The sequence below is a fragment of the Sinocyclocheilus grahami genome, unplaced genomic scaffold (genome assembly GCF_001515645.1).
Source record: "Sinocyclocheilus grahami isolate Dianchi unplaced genomic scaffold, SAMN03320097.WGS_v1.1 scaffold48.1, whole genome shotgun sequence".
NCBI lineage: Eukaryota > Metazoa > Chordata > Actinopteri > Cypriniformes > Cyprinidae > Sinocyclocheilus > Sinocyclocheilus grahami.
The window spans coordinates 651,821-660,093 of NW_015505227.1; the positions used below are offsets into that span (position 1 = coordinate 651,821).

Sequence of the window (8,273 nt, forward strand, 5' to 3'; positions counted from 1 at the left end):
AAAAAACATTTTTAGTGAATTGTTGGCCTTCTGGAAAGTATGTTCATTTACTGTACATGTACTCAATACTTGGTAGGGGCTTCTTTTGCTTTAATTACTGCCTCAATTCGGCGTGGCATGGAGGTGATCAGTTTGTGGCACTGCTGAGGTGGTATGGAAGCCCAGGTTTCTTTGACAGTGGCCTTCAGCTCATCTGCATTTTTGGTCTCTTGTTTCTCATTTTCCTGGAACTAATGTTCTGTAACTTGTGATCCTGTCCGCAAACAAACAGGACGTGACTAAACCCTCACCTCCTGGTTTCTCACAACACCCTGATAGTGCATGTGTGCCGGAGGGCTGATATAAAGCTCAGTCTCATATGCTTCCTCTCCTTGATTCTCAGCCTCAATAATCAGCAGCATTGGATTCTCATCTCTGATCAGGATTGGTTGTGTTGACTTGTTTTTGATAAATGTTTACTTGTCTGTAACTGGTTTATAACTATAACTGTAACAAAATAACAAAGGAACTTAAGCTACTGCTTTTAACTTCAGGTCTGGTATACAGATGTTATCTGGACCACAGTTTAGTATTATCCGTGTCTAGAAACAACAAAAGGTTTCAACAGGTTAATATAAATAAGTATGTGTCACTGTAATGACAAAAACAATATATTCCAGCCTTCACCTGTACAATGGCGACACTTTGTCCATGCAGCACTGCATCTTGGGAGGGCTGCCAGACTGTAGTTCACTGAGATGAAGATTGGACTCAGCTTGTCCTTAAAGAGGTCATAGGATGCTACATGGACTTTTACAAGTTGTTTGAACTGAAATGTGTGTTGGCATTGTGTACACAACCCCCCTATAATGATAAAAATCCCCCCAGTGTTTTTTTTTTATCTGGTTAAATGTTTTCCCCTTTCTCAAATCGAGCCGATCTCAGATGCCTGTCTGTGTGACGTCACACAGACAGGCCCCTCCCACGATAGTTTGATTGACAGTAGCGTTTCAGCACAGACTGGACTTGCTTCTTATCTTAGACCTGCCCTGAGTGAGCTGTCATCAGTCTGCTATTGTTTCACCGCTGGAGCAGATGCAGACAAGAATGACTCCTAACCGACATCTGAGCTGCTGAAGATGCAGTGGATTACGTTTGTTTTTGAAGGGAATGCGCCCCCGATCTACATAAATGCGTCTATGTTCGCGCAAATCATTCGTGATCCAGCTTCACCCTACAGAAGAAGTGTGTAAGGTTTTTTTTAATGAGTCTTTGCAAATCGTCTTTCCTAATAATGTGCTAATTAGCAAGTTTCTCTCTGAGAGCAACTCGGAAGAGAGGGGTGGAGTCAGCAGAGCTCATTAACATTTAAAGGGAAATGCTACAAAAACGGCTTGATCTGAAATGAGCAGTTTTTGACAGGGTGAAAACGGTGAAAACGGTGAAAAGGGGAAATTTTAACCAAACTAAGTTACAGACTTTTCAGTAAGACCCTAAAGAATCATATCAACTTGTGGAAAATGGGCATCCTATGACCCCTTTAAACTCAGGGTAAAAAGGAACAGAGTGAGATGAAAGATAAACCATTGAAAAAAAAAGCTACAACAGTAGCATCTTGCATTTTAACTGACAAAAAAAGGATAATTGAGAGAATTTGATTACAGTGAGAAAATCACATGAATGAATTGTTGTGCAGCTGGAAGCACAGAAGTATTTCTGTTTCCATTTTTATTGGTACTTAGCAGTGGCGTAGCAAGTCAGCCTCGGGCCCATATGCAAAAAAAAATATTAAATAAATAAATAAATTATACGGCCACCCCAAACCTTATTAGTTCCAACTCGGTTAACTTATTGTTGATTTTTCTGAAGTGATTAACGCCATGTGTATTCACAAGCTGTTTTATTTACATAAATGCTTGGAAATAATATTTAACGTTTTCAAGTCATTTGTAGCACGCAAGCCACCCAATAATCGCAATAAGCTTTGTGCTTTGTTACTTATATTAAAACAAAAAAGTGTCAGCCTTCTGTCAACTTTATAATAAAATACTACAAACAATAAATTTGTTTTTACGCTCTTAAATATGTAGTGAGATAACTATATTCGTCTCAGTTCAAGCAGCATGTGAATCAATGATATGTTCCTCTTTAATATTTGCAGCACGAAATAAACAAATAAATATTTATATAAAAATCAGAACAATTTAATACAAACTACTATTTCATGAAATCGATCAATTAGATTTTCAAAAAACGTCAAAAAGCCTACATTTTATTGCTATTTTTTATGTTAAATGTGAAGAATGACAGGTTGGATGCCACAGACTTTTTATTTATTTATTTTATTTTTGGCGGAGTATAGGTGGAATTTTCACATTAACTTCACGCACTATAACATGATTTTATTATCGTAATTTTGACTTTATTCTTAAAATATTATGAGGTTAATCTTAGACCAAGACGACAGAAAGCACATCCTGTTTGTTTTCCTTATTTTACAAAAGCACAGGTTTTTGATGATATTGTGAGTGCACAGAAATAGAATGATGTATTACTCTTACCTTTATGAGCAAAAATGACGGCGTATGTTAAGATTCCACTCTTAATGGAATCTTAACAGATGCTTAACAGATGGGGAAGTTGTGGCCTAATGGTTAGAGAGACAGACTCGTAACCCAAAGGTTGTGGGTTTGAGTCTCATACCGGCAGGGATTGTAGGTGGGGGGAGTGAATGTACAGCACTCTCTCCCACCTTCAATACCATGACTGAGGTGCCCTTGAGCAAGGCACCGAACCCCCAACTGCTCCCCGGGCGCCGCCCACTTCTCCGGGTGTGTGTTCACTGCTGTGTGTGCACTTTGGCTGGGATAAATGCAGAGCACTAATTCCGAGTATGGGTCACCATATTTGGCCACATGTCACTTCACTTTCACTTAAGAAAAAAATGCAAGTGATTGCGCTGGCGCCTCCATGTCTTGAAAAGCACACTGTGTATGGGTCTAACAGCACACATTTATCTAGGTTAAATTTTTTATTAAATTGCATGAAGTGTTTTATGTCTATATATTTTATTTTAGGCAAGTCATGTTGATTTGAGAAGGCTAAAAAATTATCAAGCATATGCTCAACTCAGTCCGCCGCTGGCCGCTTGGTCGTTACTTAAAAAAAACAACAACTTGAATTTAACAAACATATTTCTAAATTAACTTAATAAAGAAACGAAAAGAAATAAAACCTCTTTGCCATTAAAAACCAAAACTGGACTAGCCTATTTTCTGCAACAGCAGCTGTGTAAAGGGGAAGAAAGAGAAAGAGAGAAAAAAGACACTGGCTTGGGTCAGACTCAGGCCGAGAATTCTGATATGCTGTCGGAAGGGCCGGGCCCGTGCAGAGCTCTATTCGTTCCCACGTTTCAATTAGCCTAAAGCCCCCAGTACGCCCGGGCCCATATGCACCTGCATACCCAGACGCTATACGCCCCTGGTACTTAGCACTAACTAGTTCTAATTTATGAGTGTATAGTCTTTGTACTCTCAAAAATATTTCACAGGTCACAGTTCCGTCATATCAATATTTTGAAAAATATAGTTGAAGAGGATGAAACACATCAGTAGGTAGGCCGTGAAGTTCCTCCAGACATCTGCTGAGTTTCTCTCCACTGAGAGCTGGAAGTAAATGTACGGCTGGTTGGAGTCTAGTAGGAGGGTTCGTCTGGCCATGCTCTGCTTCATCCTGTCCAGCTGAAGCTCTGTGTTTAGCACTAAAGGAAATATGTTACAAACAGCTTAAAATCTGCAAATTTGATGACACCTTTATTGCAGCCTAAATATTTTCTTTTAAAACTCTTAGTCTTCACACACGACACATTCTTCAATTCCATTGGTTAGTTTTTAATTGTTGGTTTATTTAAATGTGTACTACCTAGACATTTTTGACCATTACAACACCTCTAGCATTTTTTAGTGCATTAGTGCTGTGTTTTTAAGGTAAAAGCTGTTCAACTTGCTTCAGGACACTTGCATTCTGTCCTTTGGATTTTAATACTAAAGTAAGCAATTGCATCCTTAATGGATTGCTTGACGATGTTTATTAGGGACGTTTATTACCATTATGTGCTTATTAATAATTTCAAATGGATTACATACCAATCTCCTCAGGAATTCTGTGGCCAGAAACACTGATGCATTCCATAATTATAAAGCTATGGAAAAGAGAAAACAAGTGTTAATGATAAACATTCTATAGAAGTACCACAACCATGTGGGTTGGAATTCAAAGCATGCCGAAAATATGGATTACATCACTGAACAATGAAGGTCCTTGATGCATTGTGATCGTGCATTAGTCCTAAAAAGGATGTGGGTGTAATCAATAGCTCACTGTACCATTCCTGACTCGAACTCTGATAATCCTTGAGAAGCTTTTCATGGCTGACTAATCAAGCATTTTGAATGCCAGCCACTTGAATCATGATGACATAGTGAAGCTATCACTTGTACTAAGTTCAGATGCATTACCAAGTAATGAAAGTGCTGCTCTGGTGGAGTTGACAGAATTGGTCTTCGGTGTTCAAAAGATCAGGGAAGAATGAGAGTCGAGCCTGTGTCTTCACTACAGCCTGTGCCCTGATAAAGCCAAAGACATTATTGATCCAACACGCAGAATCATACTTCAGATCGGTGCTTCTCAACTGATGAGTCATGACCCACAGCAGGGAAAAATAGCTAAATGCAAATAATACAATTTTTAAAGGGAGATATCTGTGTGTGCAATCAAACTCTATTTTTATTTTTATTTTTACCAATGGAGCATTGTGGAATTTGACATTATTATATTTATTAAGTGTATATATTCAATTTATACAGGTGTGTATATAATGTTATGGTGCATTTGGTATGGTACACATGATATATGGTACATATGGGTATTTTCATGGCAATACGAATGAATGAATTAATCAATAAATATTTGTATTAATAAATACATAATAATAAATTTGTCAATTTTTATAAATACATTAATTGTTCATACTTTATTTATTGTATTAGTTATTTTATCTTTATAAGAGATTTCACTGTTTGAGTTTAAGGACTGAAAATTATGAAGTCTATATGTGTCATGATTCACACAAGGAGCACGGGAACGAAGGAGTGAGGAGACGAGGAGTAGTGCAAGTTCCAACAGTCTTTAATAAACACAAAGCTGGGAAACATGGAGTGCCGTTCACAAAATGACATATAACCGCAGACGCTAGAAACAGGGACACACAGGGCTTAAGTAAGGAGGCAAATGAGATAATAAATCAAACAAGGCTGGACACTAATAATTACAAATGAGGACAGGAAGAGGAAGAACCAAATATGGGCATGGATAAACTATGGCAAGGAAGGCATATGGGGATCAAAACACACACAAAACACGGAACAGAGTCTGGCATTATGACCATATGATTGCAATGATTATGATTGCATATGATTTTTTTTTTTTTGCAGTAATTCAGACTATTTTAAACTGGTACCTGTAGGTTGCCACTTTGCTCGCACCCCAAGCTCCAATGATGAGATCTAAAGGGGGAATAAACCAAAGCATATTATATGCCTTCAAATCTAGAATCTCTCTATCAGCAAACACCACAAAGTGAGTAAAAGAGTGATTGAGGTACAAGACAGCCATGTTAAATTGAAGGAAAGGAAGTGTGGGGACTAGTTTGTCTGGCAGAAGTGATCTAAGAGATCAAGCACCACAGTCAGAGAGTGAGATAAAGAGCACCAAGAGACCCTCTCACGAGCTTGTGGTGCTGTGTGTCAAAAAGCATTGCCATGTCCACACTGGACCCCAGTGTCAGAGCCCGTTTCCATTCAATCTTTACTAAGTGGGCTGTGGCACTGACTAAAGCATTCCTGTCTCTTGGTGACTCTCTTGTGCCGCCCAGACAGCTCTTCACTCCTCCCAAGGGATTGTGGGAAAGGGCTCTTAGTGGAGATTGTTCACAACAGACATTCAAAGTTTGAGGACAACCTCTGAAGCTTAGACTGGCTCTACCATTCAGTTATTTTTGGGCTTTGTACTCTTAAGTGTGACTGTTGGGAAGGTTATGGTATTTTGACGCAGTGACCCAGCTGAGGTTTGCTGATCAGATTTTAATGGAAGGTAATGGGAAGTGTACAGTGATCGCAGGGTCCTGGTGAAAAGAGCTAGAATTTGCTGTCATTGGTTGGAGGCAGAAAAAAAAGTAACTAAATAAAGTACAGGTGAGTTTTGAATTTAAAGGGATAGTTGACCCCAAAAATGAAATCTCTGTCATTTCACCCTCATAATGTCCAAACTTGTAATACTTTCTTCCTTCCAATGAACACAAAAGGAGATCCATACAATAAAAGTTTCACCATACTTTTTTGAGGGCTTAAGAATAAATAAAGCATGATTGCTTTTTCAGTAATTTCAAGTAATATGTCACATACCTGGATATCCATTATCGTTAATATCTGTCCCTCCTCTCATGCTGAAACCAAACATTGGCAGATCTTTGAGAGTCTTAAACGGGCTCTCAATGACCTGAACATATTGGTTGGTCAAGCTATCACTCTGACCCAAGTATATAAACACTTGACCCCCTTCACCAGAGCTAGGTGCCCCAACAGCTACATCTGAGGATAAAGGAATAATAAATCATGATTTGAAGCTTATTTTCTCAAATTAAAAAAGAAGAAGAAGATGATGATATATATATATATATATATATAGCATTATAACAGAACCTTCAAATGTATCTACTATGATAAAACAGCGCTGCTTTTTTTCCCACATACGCACGACCGGATGGAGTGGAAGCGGTCGACTGTGGCATAATAAAAGCTCCGCTGCTTTCGAGTCGTGTGTCATGCTCTTTCAGCGGCCTCGTTTCGCTTCGATGGCTTTCAGTATGGCGGCAATTCTATGCCATTAATAACCGAGCGCACCACTGATGCTGGCACGCGCGGTAAAGCAATTCCGCGAGAGGAAAACAGATTTACACGCGAGAAAACGGGAGTCCGCGAGCTCATTTCAAACCCTCGCGCGCGCGTGACGTCCTCTGCGCGCAATACAAGCATGATCATTCCCCACATCCTCGCGCTCGATCTTCCCTCACCTGCTCGCGCGAACACTTTTCTTTTTGTCAGTCGTGGGGTGGAGCTTGCGGTTTTAATTGTAACCTCAAATGTCATTGGTTATTCCTCTTTTCCGGAAGTCAGTTTTGGACGCCTGTTATAAGATGATTTATAATTCTCTTGACTTAAGACATGGCACCAGTGGACCAGATACATGTGAGTTATCGTTTCATTTGCTTGCTTTATTCATTTATTTTGTCTTTATTTAATGTAATTTAATGCATTGTTCATAGAGTAGATCTTTTTCAGATACTTTATTAATAGGAAGTCTTCGGTTTACTAATGATTGCAGTCTTCTGATGATAAGAGATACACATTTGAACCCTTTTTAAAGACTGTAATGATGCACGCACACACACACACAGGCTATATATAAAGCTATAGGAATGACAGTAAAGTTTTCAAAATGTTTTATCTTTAATCTTGTAAATAGATACATCGTAATATTTGAAGGTTTGTTTAGTCTGTGTTCCTATAAAACACAGGTTTCACCATGTATGCATTTGATTTACAGTGTTACTAGTCATCTGCTATCAAAATCAATCCATTCACGATAATGCACATGAAAATTGATTCCAGTTTATGGAAAAGAAGCTTGCAATACATTCAGTTCCAATGTATTTATTTGTGTTCTTTTTGTTGCATTATTCTTTTTTCCTTTGTATTTGCAGGTTGTGTACTTGAATGCAGCAAATAACAACTGCCCAGTTCAGGAAAGTAAAAGCATTTGAATTTTATTTCTGGAAATGTATTGTATTTTTTTTTCTTTAAAACAGGGTCAAAGGAGACCAAGGAGTGGAGGATGCACAGATTGCCAGGTTCATGTTTTCTTCAAGAGGCACTGAACAAGGGGAAAAGTGTCCTTAATTAAAGGTAAAGAGATGAGGTATGGTGACCCTGCTTTAGTTACCCTGTCACCACACTGCTGTTTATGAATTAATCTAAGCAGATTTTAATGATGTATTTAACTGCTAAATCTTCAGGACATCAACGAGCCATATCTAGACTGGGACATAGCATAGATTTTTTTAATGTATTTACCCCATATTTGCTGGAAAAAAAAACTGACAAAGCAAATACAGTTCTTTAACAGGGATATTAGGACCAGTTTAATTCAGAAGGTGTTTGAGTGCCCTCAACCCATCC

The 8,273-nt window shown here is 38.5% G+C and overlaps 1 pseudogene; it reads right to left on the minus strand.

The window, feature by feature from the left end:
* The window catches only part of LOC107582911 (integrin alpha-8-like), a 12,064-nt pseudogene extending 4,880 nt beyond the window's left edge, over positions 1 to 7,184 (minus strand).
* Between the last annotated feature and the right edge of the window lie 1,089 nt (positions 7,185 to 8,273).